Source organism: Acomys minous (genome assembly GCF_964271855.1).
Source record: "Acomys minous genome assembly, chromosome: 2".
Classification (NCBI taxonomy): Eukaryota; Metazoa; Chordata; class Mammalia; order Rodentia; family Muridae; genus Acomys; species Acomys minous.
The window spans coordinates 39168897-39182805 of NC_140484.1; the positions used below are offsets into that span (position 1 = coordinate 39168897).

Sequence of the window (13909 nt, forward strand, 5' to 3'; positions counted from 1 at the left end):
GAATGGGTGAGTTCTTTTTAAAAAGGAGAAGACCTAGATAACTTCTTGACGTGGTTTTAAGCCCTCTCAATGGATTAGCTCTATCCTCAAGTAAAATCTAGGTCTATTATAAACACAGTAATTACTCCAAAGGTCAACTAGTCATTAAAAGTATCTTTAGAAAGCAAAGTAGCTCTTATTTCATCTAATAAATATGAAATACTTAAACAATGTACTTTTTAAAACCAAAGAAAAAAGAGAAAAGAAAAAGGATTCCAGATTATGTACCTCTAAAATATTTGCAAGCAATATCTGTAAAATTAAGCTATAAAAACATTTTCTCTTTGTAATTAATAAGAGAAAATGTTTGGGAGAAGAATTAACCACATATTTACTTTAAGTAATTCCAAAGCTTCCCTATTCCAAACACACACAAACAGCATCCATTAGGGTGACCATCATCACCTCAGATGATATCACCTCAGAGTAAAAGGATGGATTAAGATACTCTAAACAAATGGGCCAATGAAACAAACTGATGTAGCCATATTAATATCTTACAAAATAGACTTCAAAACAGAACTAATCAGAAAATAAAGAGAACACTACATACTCATCAAAGAGAAAATGCACCAAGAGGACATTGCAATTCTTAACATCTACTAAATGCAAGGGCACCAAAGATCATAAAAGAAACATTACTATATGACCCTCACACATTGGTAGTGAGAGACTTCAGTATCCCACTCTCACCAGTAGACTGGTCATCCAGACAATAACTAAACAGAGATATGCTAGAGCTATCTAATGTTATAAATTAAAGTGGTCTGACATATATTTACAGATCATTTCATTCAAATACAAAAGAATATATTTTCTCAGCATCTCTTGTTACTTTCTCCAAAACTGACCACATACTTAGACATGAAGCAAGTCGCTACAGATATGATAAAACTGAAATAACCCCCAGCATTCAATCTGACCACCAAGAATTAAAGTTGGATATCAACAAATAACAAAGACAACAGAAAATGTTCAAACAGATGGAAATTGAACAACTCACTACTGAATAAAAAATGGGTCAAGACAAAAACCACATGATCACCTTATTAGATGCAGAAAATGCCTTTGGCAAAACCCAACACCTCTTCGTGACATAAGTGCTAGGATGTATCTCAACATAATAAAAGCAGTTTACAGCAAACCCATAGCCAGCATCAACCTAAAATGGGGAGAAACTCTACGCCTTTCCACTAAAATCAGAGACAAGACTAGGATGTTTGCTTTCTTTATGCCTATTCAATATAGTACTTGAAATCTCAGAGCAGCTGAAAGAGCTCAAAGGGATACAAATGGAAAAAGTCAAAGTATCTTTATTTTCAGATAATATGATAGCATATATAAGTGACCCTACAAATTCCACTAGAAAACTCCTACAACCAATAAATTCTTTCAACAAAATAACAGGATACAAAATTAACCTGTAAAAATCAATAGCCTTACTATATACAAACATCAGTGACGACCACACCTTTCACAATAGCGTCAAATAATATGAAAATTTTGAGGGTATCTCTAACCAAGTAAGTGTAAAATTTGTATAATTAAAAATTCAAGTCATTGAAAGAAGAAATTGAAGAAGAGAACAGAAGATGGAAGGTCAGCTATGACCGTAGATTAATAGGATTAGTGTAGTAAAAATGGCCATCCTACCAAAATCAATATAGTAAAATAAACTACATAGTATTGACAAAAAAGTAGACACATTGATTAGTGGAATCAAATTGAAAACCAAGAAATAAATTCACACACCTTCTTTTTATAACAAAGTCAATGATACACAGTGTGGGGAAAAAGGTATCTTCAACAAATGGTGCTGGTTAAACTAAATTGCTTCAGGTAGAAGAATCCAAATCAATCCATACTTATTATCCTGTACAAAATACAACTCCAAGTGGATCAAAGACCTCAACATAAAACAAGATACACTGAAATTCATATAAAAGAAAGTTGGGGATAGACTTGGACTCTTTGGCACAAGAAAAAAATTTCTGAATAGAACACTGTTGGCACAGACTAAGATAAACAGCTAATAAATGGTACTTCATGAAACTGAAAAGCTTCTGTATGAGAAAAGACACCATCATTTGAACAAAGTATCAGACTACAGAATGGGAAAAGATTTTTTATCAGCTACACATCAAATAGAGAGCTAATATACAACATATATAATGAGCAGGTAACTCAATTCAAAACTGGGGGTACATATCTAAACAGAAACTTCTGTTAACCTAATGGGATATTAAATCATGGTTTTGTTTTACAAATAAAAATTTACCACTCTTAATTTGTATATTTCAGTATTTAATTGCTTATCCGTATATATATCTATATCTATCTATCTATACATGTTATGGTTTCCAGTTTAGTATTTTTATGGGATTCCTGAGTGAGAAAATCAATGGGTCTCTATGTCTATATTTATTCCTTGTGCCTTCTTGTCTCTTTTACTTCTGATTATACGTTTTGTTCTATTCCAATGTGTTAGGTTTTTTTACTTTATTACGTTTTATTACTACCATTTAGGAGCTTGTTTCTTTAGTAATGAGTTACCAAAAGGGGATGGATTGAGATTGAAGAGGTGAGGAGGAACTGGGAGGAGTAGAAGGAGGGGAGCCTGTAGTCAGGATAGATTATATGAGGGGGAAAAGCTAATTTCAATAAATGGTAAAAATAAAACAACAACAAAAAGAACCGAAAAAGAAATGAAACACAGGACTGAAAAACAAACAAACTTTGATATTTCTGCCTGTCGTTTATTATTTATAAAGTATGTAACACTCTGTAGCCTTACTTAGGTTTTTTTATTTCACTCTCTGTGTCTTCATTTTTGATAAATTTGTTGAAATTTTCCACACTGGCAACACAAAATGTACAGAAATAACAAATATCATGTAGCTCTTGAAAACTTGTTTGGAGAAATGGAGACTTTTCGATTTTTAGATGTAGGAAGGATTTAAGAGGCTACTTTTTAAACACAAAAAATAATATGTCACAGATCAAATGTTGTCTGAATGAAGGTTAAAAACATTTGTGATTTAAGCTGTGATTTAGTCTGATGTTATTAAGCGATAATTTGTATTTCATTTCATCCAAGTGAAGTATGGATGAGAATATCCTCCCCTCAAGATTAACCCCTTCAAGATTAACTCTTACATTAAAGAAAGTAAGTAAAAGCTCGATGCTACTTTATAATTTTAAGAAAAAAAATGTGTGTGTGTGTGCGTGATTATTAATTAGAAATACTATTTTCCTAAATTTTGAGTGGCTACATGAATAGAATTCACCATGTTTTGACTATTAAATCTCCTAATAACATAACATCAATGAACCTTTATGACTAACATTCATTGAAAGCCTACCACAAACCAGCACATACTCTCTGGGTGCCAGCAAGCATAGCACGTAAGCATGAGTGGACAGGCTTGTTGGTCTATGAGAGGATCCATATTTCACACGTCTAACATGAGCTGGTGGTGTCAGAGTCTACCCTACATGCATCGGTCTCATTCACTTAGGAAGGTTTGTGTATCACCAGCTTTGAATATTCAAATAATGTTGAGGTTCACTTTAGCCTTCAAAGTATCAGTGATGTATAATAAGGATAAATAAGTAAATACTGAAATATAGAAATTAAGAGAGTGGTAATTTTTCATTTGTAAAACCATGATTTAATATCCAATTAGGTTAACACTTTTATTAATGAAGTGATAAGCACTCATTGTAAAGTAATCAAACAACAGAAAAAAAATGTGAACATGGAAATAGAAAATTTGTGCGTAGATGAGAATATGTGTTTAGACGTCATCATCTCATTATGAATATATGCGTGTTTCAGTGTACATGTAACAGAGTATTTCTTCTCATGCATAGAGTGTGGCATCCACTTTTTTGGTTGGTGATATGGCAAGGATATCTTCCACTGTTATAATCAGTGATACTTTCTTTTTTTTTTTTTTAATGACTGAAGGACTTAAGCTGTTTTTCAAGAATGGTACACATATTTTGGGGCATATCACTATCCCCTAGTCACTGTCAAGTGTGACGAAGCATTTCACATAATATTGAGGTGTGTGGTGTGATAGTATTTGTTGATGTGTGGGTCTAAGGACAATGCTAATAATCACAGTGGGTCTTCTGTACTGATGCCGACATGAGTGTCTGTGGAGACCTGGCTTTAGGACAAACATTTTAACAAGGGAAAGACACACATAAACTCCAATTTTTAAAACTTAAACTGCATTGCTGTGATTATTAATGATTCCTCAATACACCAATGTCACCAACTCTGAGAAGCAGTCATGTGGTCTGAGAAATATTTCACAGAGATCATAGAGAAGGAGGAAGTGGCAGTTGGGAACCCAGAGTCCAATCATGTAAAATGTGTCGATGGCTGAATCTCCAGGGCCAAGCAGATGCAGGTGGGGGGAGGGGGCTGAAGACTGAGGGGTCTTTCTGAGGTCCCAGCTCATGACAATCTCTTTTCTGCTGGTCCCCTACTACTCACATCCCATTTATTAATTATGAACTTAGTTTAATCCTCCTAACCTTTTCAAGTGTTTTGTTTTTTTTTTTTTTTTTGCAGCGTTTTGTTCATATTTTTTTTTTTTTTTAGTGATCCCGTATTTTCACTTTTGATATATTTAAAGTATCACTTTTCTGTAAAGTGTTTAATTCGGAATCTGCTCTGTTGGTATTTGTAGCAAACAATAAAATCTCTGGTCAGTGAGGGCTTTTTAGGGATACCAGTAATGGAATGCTACAACTAGATTTGCTATACAAGTTTAAATTCTTACCCTACAGGACCACTGAGCTTAAAATTGGAGAAAACTTGATTACTTAAATTCTCGAAAGATCAAATCGTTATTATCGCTCTTTTTGTTTTTTGGGTTTTTTTAGGGACTGCTATAGGGAAAGAGAATCTTCCTCTCCAAAACAGAAACTCTATTTCTTTTCTGTATTGATTACTTTACAATGAGTGCTTATCACTTCATTAATAAAAGTGTTAACCTTATTTTATATTAAATCATGGTTTTACAAATTAAAAATTACCACTCTCTTAATTTGGTGAGCCTTATTCACGAGTCCAGGCAGTCTGCAGTCCATGTGGATTCTCCCCCTTGTGGACTCTGTCACCAACGGCTTCTTCCCATAACAGACTTTCTACATCTTTCTAATCTCCATTTTTCTGGAGTCTCTACTCAGCCTTTGGCTTCAATCTCACAGCTTCATGAATCGTTCTATTGTTTTCAAGTGTACAATATCCACTATCTATTATTATTATTAGTGAAGAATTTATTTTCTTCTTTAAAAGTGGAAAGAAAAGGCAATTCTCATTTTTTTCGCATAGCAGGCTTAATTAATACTACCTCAGGCAATCATAAGTGGACTACAATATAGGTCTCCACACATGCTGCTTGCTATGTTTCCTTAATATACATCAGTTCATTTGCAGTTGAGTGAAATGTATCAAAAAGGGAGTTCACCGAAAAAAATTAGGAATGAAATTTTTCTTAATAAAATGTAACAGGAATATGTGACAATTATAAAAGTTTCTGCAAGTAAGTCAAAGGATTCTAAGGATCTGTAAGCCCTGATTACATAATTTTTGAATGACCAGTTTATAGAACTTAGATATTTAGGAACACGTGATGTTTAAAAAATATAGCAGTGTTGTTCAAAATCTAAAGCTCATCATCAGGATGACTTGTTAATTTAACATTCATTTTGGAGACTTGCTTTCTTTTCTGTGTGAGGCTGTTTTAGCTATTGAAAATCATTTGGAGACACTGCCGTTAAAAGTTGGTTCTGAAACTCCACCATACTACAAGGACATTAATTCAACTATGTTCATAGCAGCTTTATTTGTGACAGCCAGACTCTGGAAACAACCTAGAAGTCCCTCAGCCAAAGAATGGATAAAGAAAATGTGGGGATAAAGAAAATGTTTACACCATGGAATGTTAGTCAGTTATTAGAGACAAGGAAATACTGAAATTTGCAGGCAAATGAACAGAACTGGAAAAGATCGTCCTGAGTGAGGTGACCAAGACTCAGAAAGACACATGGTGTGTATACTGACTTATAAGCTGAACTTAGCTATTTAGCATATGATAAACATAATACAATGCACAGACCCAAAGAAAATAAGTAACAAGGAGGACTCAAGGGAGGATGCTTAAATCCCACTCAGAAGGAGAAATAAAATAGGCAGAGGTAATGGTTTAAGAGAGGGAACACAGAGAGAAATAAGAGTGGAGATCAGACCTGAGGAGAGCAGGAGAGGGGAGACAGAAAGTCTGCAGAGAGAAGAGAAACTATGTCTGGGGCATCTCTGTGAGAAAGCTGGAGACCTAAGTCAGAACAGGCCTCTGGGAGGATGCTATGAGGAGACTATAGCTCAGACTCCTAGTAGCAAAGGCGATGGAGACTGAAGAGGACAGCCTAAGTAGACAAGACTCCTAGGAGAGGGAGGAGAATGCCAACAACCCACTTACAAAAAACTTACCCTGCCTACAAGACATGCAGGCATAAAGATAGAACAGGTAGAGTAGAGATTGAGGGAATGCCCAACCCATGCTGGGCCCAACCCAAGTCCCACCCCACAGAAGAGAGCCAACCCCTGACACTATTGATGATACTCTCCTATGCTTGTAGACGGGAACCTAGCAGAGTTGTCCTTTTAGAGGCTCCACCCAGAAGCAGTTCAAAATAGATGGTGAGATTCACAGCCAAACACTGGGCAAAGCATAGAGATCCTAGTGGAAAAGTGGGGGAAAGGATGAAAGAACTTAGAGAAGACAAGAGGCTCACAAGAAGACCAGCTAAGGACCATGCATATCCTGGACCTAGGTCTTCTACATAGGTGCAGTTGATGGGCAGCTCAGGCTTCATGTAGGTCCTCTAGTAAGAGGAGAGAGGGATGTCTCTGACATGGATTCTGTTGCCTCCTTTTCCATCACTTCCCCCTGATGGGACTGTCTTGCCAAGCAAGCCATAGAGGAAGATGCCCAATGAACTCAGGCATCTTAGGCAATTTGATAAGCTGAGGTGGGTGGGTAGGAGGGCCTCTTTTCTGAGGAATAGGGGAAAGGGGGAGGGTGGAACTGGGAGGAGAAGAGTGAAGTGGCTACAAGTGGGATGTAAAGTGAATAAATAAATTAATCAATTAATAAGAATAATAAAAAAGAAGTTCAAATACTTACCAAAACCCTGAACTCCAAGGTTAGATAAGAAAAAAGCCTATTATGTAAGTTACAGCTGCTCTGACATGAAGACAGTAAAAATTCATAATTCATTGACTCAGTCACATCTTGAAAACAGAAAATTTGTCTAGATAAGGCAAAAGCACCCCTGACCAAAATGGGAATAATTTCTTAAACCAAAGCTTTGATTATCATACGCAGAATTTAACTGTTTTAATTTTACAGATACAGATCTGCCAAGTTCACGTAAACTCCTGAAGATTTTACTAATCCAGCTGAGAGCATAGATCTACATTCCTTTCAGTGTTATAGCCTTCTTCCTTCTCTGGCATTTGCAGAGACCACAGGAGGATAATTTCCTCCCAGGGCACTTTGTCCAGAGTGACTCTGAAGCGCAGAGCAAACAGACATCCTGGGTCTATTCTTCCCAGTACTCTTCCTGGCTCTTACTCTGAGCTTCTTAGCCCTGCCTGTTTATCAGCAGCTAATTAAATATGATTTCATCTTTCAACTTCCTTCCTCCTTCTTGGCACTGGTTAGTTAAACCTCCCCCCTTGTTCCTAGTTCTTTTCTCTAGATAGCATACCTCTCAGCGGCTGCACTCGTGGGGGCATTTCCCAGCTCCTTCTGGTTGTAGAATCCACTCTGTCCCTCTTTTCTGCTCCCAAATTCCTGGGGCAGCACCAGACTCCTCCCCACACAGTCTCCATCCCCCCCTCGGATTTGTCTTCCAAGCCTGGCTGTTCTCTTCATGGCAGGCTCAGTTCTGGACTGTGTCTCTGTTGTGAGAGAGATGGTTCCAGTTTTTTAGGACATATTCAGCTTTGCTAAAATTCTCTGTCTTTAGATGCCTTCTCCAGTTTCCCCACTGAGGCAGATGACATTTCTGGGCCCACATTTCTCAGGCTGAGTGGCTCCATTAAAGCTGGTGATGTGCCTTTGAAGTCGCTTTTCCTTTAAGAAATTCTTCCACTTGGAATGCCCTGTCACATTGAGAAGGTGTTAAAAGCATCCATCACTAAAGGATCAGGTCTAGGTGGTCTTTGTGGATGTTAGAATTACTTAACATTTCACAGGACAGATCTGATGTATGTGTCTGGGTTTTTGAACCAGAGCAGACACTGTCATTCTGTTTGTTCTTACATGCCTCCTTTCTGAAGGAGTTAAAACTCGTGTCAATTTTCATTCCTTGTCCTCAGCCATAGTTCACCCCACACTGACAGAGACAGAGTGTTGCCTTCATAGCTTTTCAGGACAGTTGTGGAGAAACTTGGCAATATAACAAAGCCTGGTAGAGTGCCAAGGCAAGGTTGATAAAGGGAACTAGAAAGGCTCAGACTAAGGGGAACAGTGCCAGCTAACTGGTCCTGGAGAGCCAGAGACACAACAGTGGGCAAGTATCCTGAATGCCATAGTCTGGCTTCTGTCCTATTTTCCTCTTACCTGTGATTGCAAAAGGATGGAGCTGGCCTTGGGAATCATTCAGTCAATTAAAAAAAAAACTGGGGCAAGAGAGATTGTTACTTAAAAAGAAAAAAGTTTCTTCATGAAGACAGAAAGGTGGTGGTGGGAAACAGTCAATTTACTAATAAGACAGTGTCCTTCTCATTAAACGCAAACACCACACACACACACACACACACACACACACACACACACACACACACACACATACACATGCATGAATGCACATGCGTACAAATGAATGCATATAAACACACACAAATACACATTTCACTCACATGTACATACCGTCATGTATACATGCATACACAGACACATGCATGCATACTCCAAAACACAAGCATATGCATGGACATATGCATATGCATACACACACACACACACACACACACACACACACACACACACACTTCTGCCAGAAACAAACATGTGTGCATGTACACACAAACACATATGCAGGCACACACAGGCAAACACAGACACTCAAGTATCACCCACTCCACACCCTGCTTTGAAAATGTTCCTGAATACCATCACTGTACAAGCTGTATGTCCAACACATTTTCAATCTCATTAAACCGCAAGAGGAATCTTTTCATCTACAGAGAAGTGTAACTCCCTCATCAAAAAAGCTTCTACTTGAAGCAGATGAAGATGACTCAGAAATCCTTAACTGATCAAAACACAGAGAACAAGGAGCCATGGGAACTCAGTCCCAGTTAATACAGCTACATAAACCTCCTACACCTAAGGCTCAAGGAACATCTCAGAAGAGAAAGCAGAAAAACCTTACAGGACAGAAAATCAGGACGTCTGTTGGGAGAGTTTTGTCTTCTGTATATGGCTGGGAAGCTGCACCCATGAAATCCCCAAAATATGGTTAACTAACTAAGATCTGCCCTGTATAGTCCCATCACACTGCGAGCAATCTCACAAGGCCTTACTCACAGATAAAGAGCTATAGGTAGCAGATAGTGGCTGAGTGACAGAGAATCCAGCCTTCTCCAGGGACACCAACCAGTCTGAGCAATCAGCCCTAAATACTTACATATAAGAGCAATACTAAATGAAATTTCAAGTGCGTTTGTGTGTGTGTGTGTGTGTGTGTGTGTGTGTGTGTGTGTGTGTAACCATAATTACAGAAAAAGAGATCATGACGTTGAGAGGGAATGAGTGGGACATGGGAGGAGTTACAGGAAAGAGGAAGGAGAGGAAACCAAAGGTAAATGTAAATTTAAATAGGATACCTCCAAGATCCTCTGTTCCTTATAGAGCAAATGAATATGGACATAGTTTGATTTTTTTAAGTGAATGTTAATAACTATAAATCACAGTAGTAAAGCATATTTAAAATCCCTGCAATCCTCATCTGCTAAATATAGTTTCACCCATATATGTGTATTTAAATGCAAAACATAGAGAATAGCTAGATGTATGTAATTATAACAAGACTAAAAAATATGGAAAGCTGGCTAAAAATGATTTCACCTGGATGTGATGACTTATGTTCACAGGAGTATGAGTTTTGTAAGTCATAATTTGCTGAGCACTGAATTCGTCACATGCTAGAGTCCAGTCAGTGGCAGTGGCTGCTATTGCTGCAGACCGTGAAGTATGCCCAAGTCTTAACTCTCTTGGAGCACAAGAAGAAAAATTTTGAAAATTAGAGCTCTTTTATTGACCACTCAGGTTTTTCTATGAGCACCTCGGCTTGTTTTATTCTCCTGGTAAATGGAGCGAATAAAACAGATAACTGAGTGTTTTCTTAAATATATAAACTGGGAACTATTTTTGCCAAGTATTCGTTTAAAGCTTATTTTTCCCCTTCTCTGTGCTTTCTGAGTAGAATATAGGCATGCTGAATCTGGCTGCCTATGGTTCGCACCTGAGGAAGGAGACAAATGTGTTGCTCTGTGGAGAAATGCCTCTTAGTTGGTGAACCTTTCTTGCATTGTAGTCAGATAGGATGCATGGAGTGTTTCCACATTCCTGTATTGGCTTGATCTGTGTCCCAGGATACGGTTTATTTTAGAGAAACTACCATGGGCTGCAGCATAGAATGTTTATCATTTATCATTTAGGTGAAATATTTTATAGATATTTGTTAGTTTGTGGTCGGCCCGTTTCATGTATTATCATTTAATTCTGATACTTTCTTTGTTTGGCTTGGTTTGGTTCTTTTGTTTTTTGTTTTGTGTTGTCCAGATGATCTGTTTATAGGAGAAAGTGGGGTACTGAAGTCACCGACTAAGTTTGGGTTAATCTGTGTCTTGAAATTCAGTAATATGCTTTTTATAAAATTTGATACACCAGAATTTGGTACATATTTTTGGGGACTATAGTGTTTTCTGGGTTATTTGTTCCTTTGATAATAATGAGGTGTCCTTCTTTATCTCTTCTGATGAATTTTGGTGTAACATCTATTTTGCCAGTTAGTAAGACGATGCTTACTTGTTTCCCAGTCAATAGCTTTTGACTACTTGTTTCTGTCTTTTCATTTTAAGATAGTATCTTTCCTTGAATGTAAGATGAACACATTACAGACAACAAAATGTTGAATTTGTTTATTAATCTATTCAACAACCCCTTCCTTTTTATTAGGAAGTTGAGAGCATTAATACTTAAAATTATTATTGAAAGACATGAGCTGAGTGTTGCATTTTTCCTTTTTCTTTTCTTTTTCTTTTTCTTTTTTTTTCAAGACAGCATTTCTCTGTGTAGCCTTGGCTGTCCTGAACTAACTTTGTAGACCAGGCTGGCCTGAAACTCACAGCGATCCGCCTGCCTCAGTCTCCTGAGTGCTGGAATGAAAGGAAAGCTTTTTCTTTTCTTAGTTCTATTTCACACTTCACTTTTAGCTTCATTAGTTTTCTTCTTGTAGTACCTTGGATATGTACATTCCTCTTTTCAATCAGCTGTTCTCTGATGGTTTGCCTTTCTGTTTTTGTTCCATATTTGTTAGCACACATGTGTCACTGTGTTTATTTAGTCTATGCAATCTGTGTATCATTTTCAATTATTTTTACTTTAAATTAGCTGTCATTATTAACCCCTTCTTCAAATTGGACTCTTTAATGATCTCAAAGGCCTCTGAATTAAAGACTTCAGCCTGGTGCTATTGGAAACTGGAGGCTTAAGAGCTGGAGTCAATGGAAGTCTTCACAGGATTATGAGAAGTCAGCCCCTCCTTCCTTTTCCTTCACTGCCCCTTTCAGTGAAGAAAGGTGTTGGTAACTCAATTATACCCAACATATTTAAAAATTTATGGTATAGTCTCATCATGAAATAGAATATTTTGAGACAACAGTTGGATGCATTACAATCAGGCGTTTTGGTCTAGCCTCTCGTAATGCTGTAGCATGAATGCTGAATGTGAGAGATTGGTGGTGAATTAAATGAATGCCATAGAGACAATTATAATCTCTTCAGGTCCCACGTTCAGAAGAATAAGATTCTGATGCTGCATACGTTTATTTTCAGTGCTGTTATACAAGATACAGGTGTTGAATAGAGCCAGGATGACCGAGCCCAGAAAAGAATGAGCATGTTCTAAACACACTTATATAAATTGAGAGACAAAGAAAGTAAAACATAATTCACTTTTTCTTTTACTGAAAATATATTTTCATACAGTATATGCTAATTATTATTTCCCCTTCCTCTACTCCTTCCAGTTGTTCTTCCCCTCCCCTCCTCCATCCAGACTGACCCCCTTTTCTGCCTCTCGCTGGAAAACAAACAGGCTGAGGGGAATCTCCTCTCCCTCTATATTGTCATAGGGTATCAAGTCTCTTTTTGGTATCCTGCTATCCTTCCTCTGAGATGTAATATGAATAAATTAAATTTCAAAAATAAATAATATAATATGATTGCTCCAAAGAATAAACCAAGTATGTTTCCAACTAAAAAAGAGAAAACAAACAGGCTTCTAAGAGACTAATACAATGAAATAAGAGAAGATAAAACAAAACCAAAGAAAGCAGAATAGAAAATAAAGCAAATAAACAGAATGAAAAAACCATCAAAAAAGGTACAAGAAACAGATATAATTGTAGAGAAAAACTCACTCACAAATTCAAGAATCCCATAAACATACAAACAAGAAGCCATAATATATATGCAAATATGAGGTAAAAATATAAAATTAAGTTAAACAAAAAAGCAAACAAGAGTAAAAATTAAAAAAGAAAGCCCTGATATGTTATGATATAAGGAATCTGTAAAGAAGCTATAGAAATAACTATTCTTTCTATATTAATCAGTAGAGTAAATTGTTATGGCAGCAGTTTTCTTTAGTCAGCTAGTTCCCCAATGACTGACACAGAGAGACTATTATTTAATTTTAAACCGTAGGCACTATTCTGGGCAGATTCTGCCAACTCTAGTCCTAGTGCCTTTAAAATCCACATAGAAGTCAAACACTTGCCAACCTGATGACTCCAGGGGCAGCTTCTTTTCCACCAGTCTGGTCTGTTCCTACAGCCAGGAGACACCTCTCTCTCTCCCTCCCTCCCTCCCTCTCTCTCTCTCTCCCTCCCTCCCTCCCTCCCTCTCTCTCTCTCTCTCTTTCTTTTCTTCTCTTCTATTCTCTCTCTCTCTCTTTCTCTCTCTCTCTCTCTCTCTCTCTCTCTCTCTCTCTCTCTCTCTCACTTTCTTGCCTCCTCTGCTCTTCTATTTCCTCCACCCTCAAACCCAAGCCCTGGCACATAAAACTGTACCTCCTACCTCACTCTCTTCTACCCAGTCACAGGCTTCAGCATCCTTTCTTAGCCAACCAGGGATAACTGGGGAACATCCCTTATCATCACATGGTTACAGGAGATAGTTCAACAGGGCAGTAACCAGATCTCAAGGCACTGAAACTAGCATTTGAAAACACAGTTGGACCTTCCTCCAACAAGAAGCTGTTGAGTTGATTTTCTGTTTGCCATCTACTGCTGGGCATCAGCCTACCTTTAATAGTTTGTTTCCCCAGTGAGACTCCCCTGGAGAAAATGAAACTTTCCTTTACAAGTGGCTGTCAATTGGATATAGCTTCTTGGTTAAGGGTGGGGACATGTGTCTACTTCTCTTTTCACCTCTAGGATACAATCTGCTGCCCCGGTCTCCGTGAGGTCATACCTGTGTAGATCCTATTGATTTAGAGAACCTCATTTCCCTGGTGTTGCCCATCCCCTCTGGCTCTTACACTCTTTCTGCAG

General features: G+C 37.6%; 1 long non-coding RNA gene across 1 annotated transcript in view; it reads right to left on the minus strand.

Annotated features, from left to right (window-relative positions):
* LOC311583360 overlaps nt 1–7946 on the minus strand; it is an 81587-nt gene extending 73641 nt beyond the window's left edge. Inside the window, exon 1 of the long non-coding RNA XR_014774473.1 lies at nt 7831–7946. This is a non-coding gene — a long non-coding RNA (uncharacterized lncRNA). The remainder of the gene's footprint in view (nt 1–7830) is intronic.
* Nucleotides 7947–13909: the final 5963 nt, after the last annotated feature.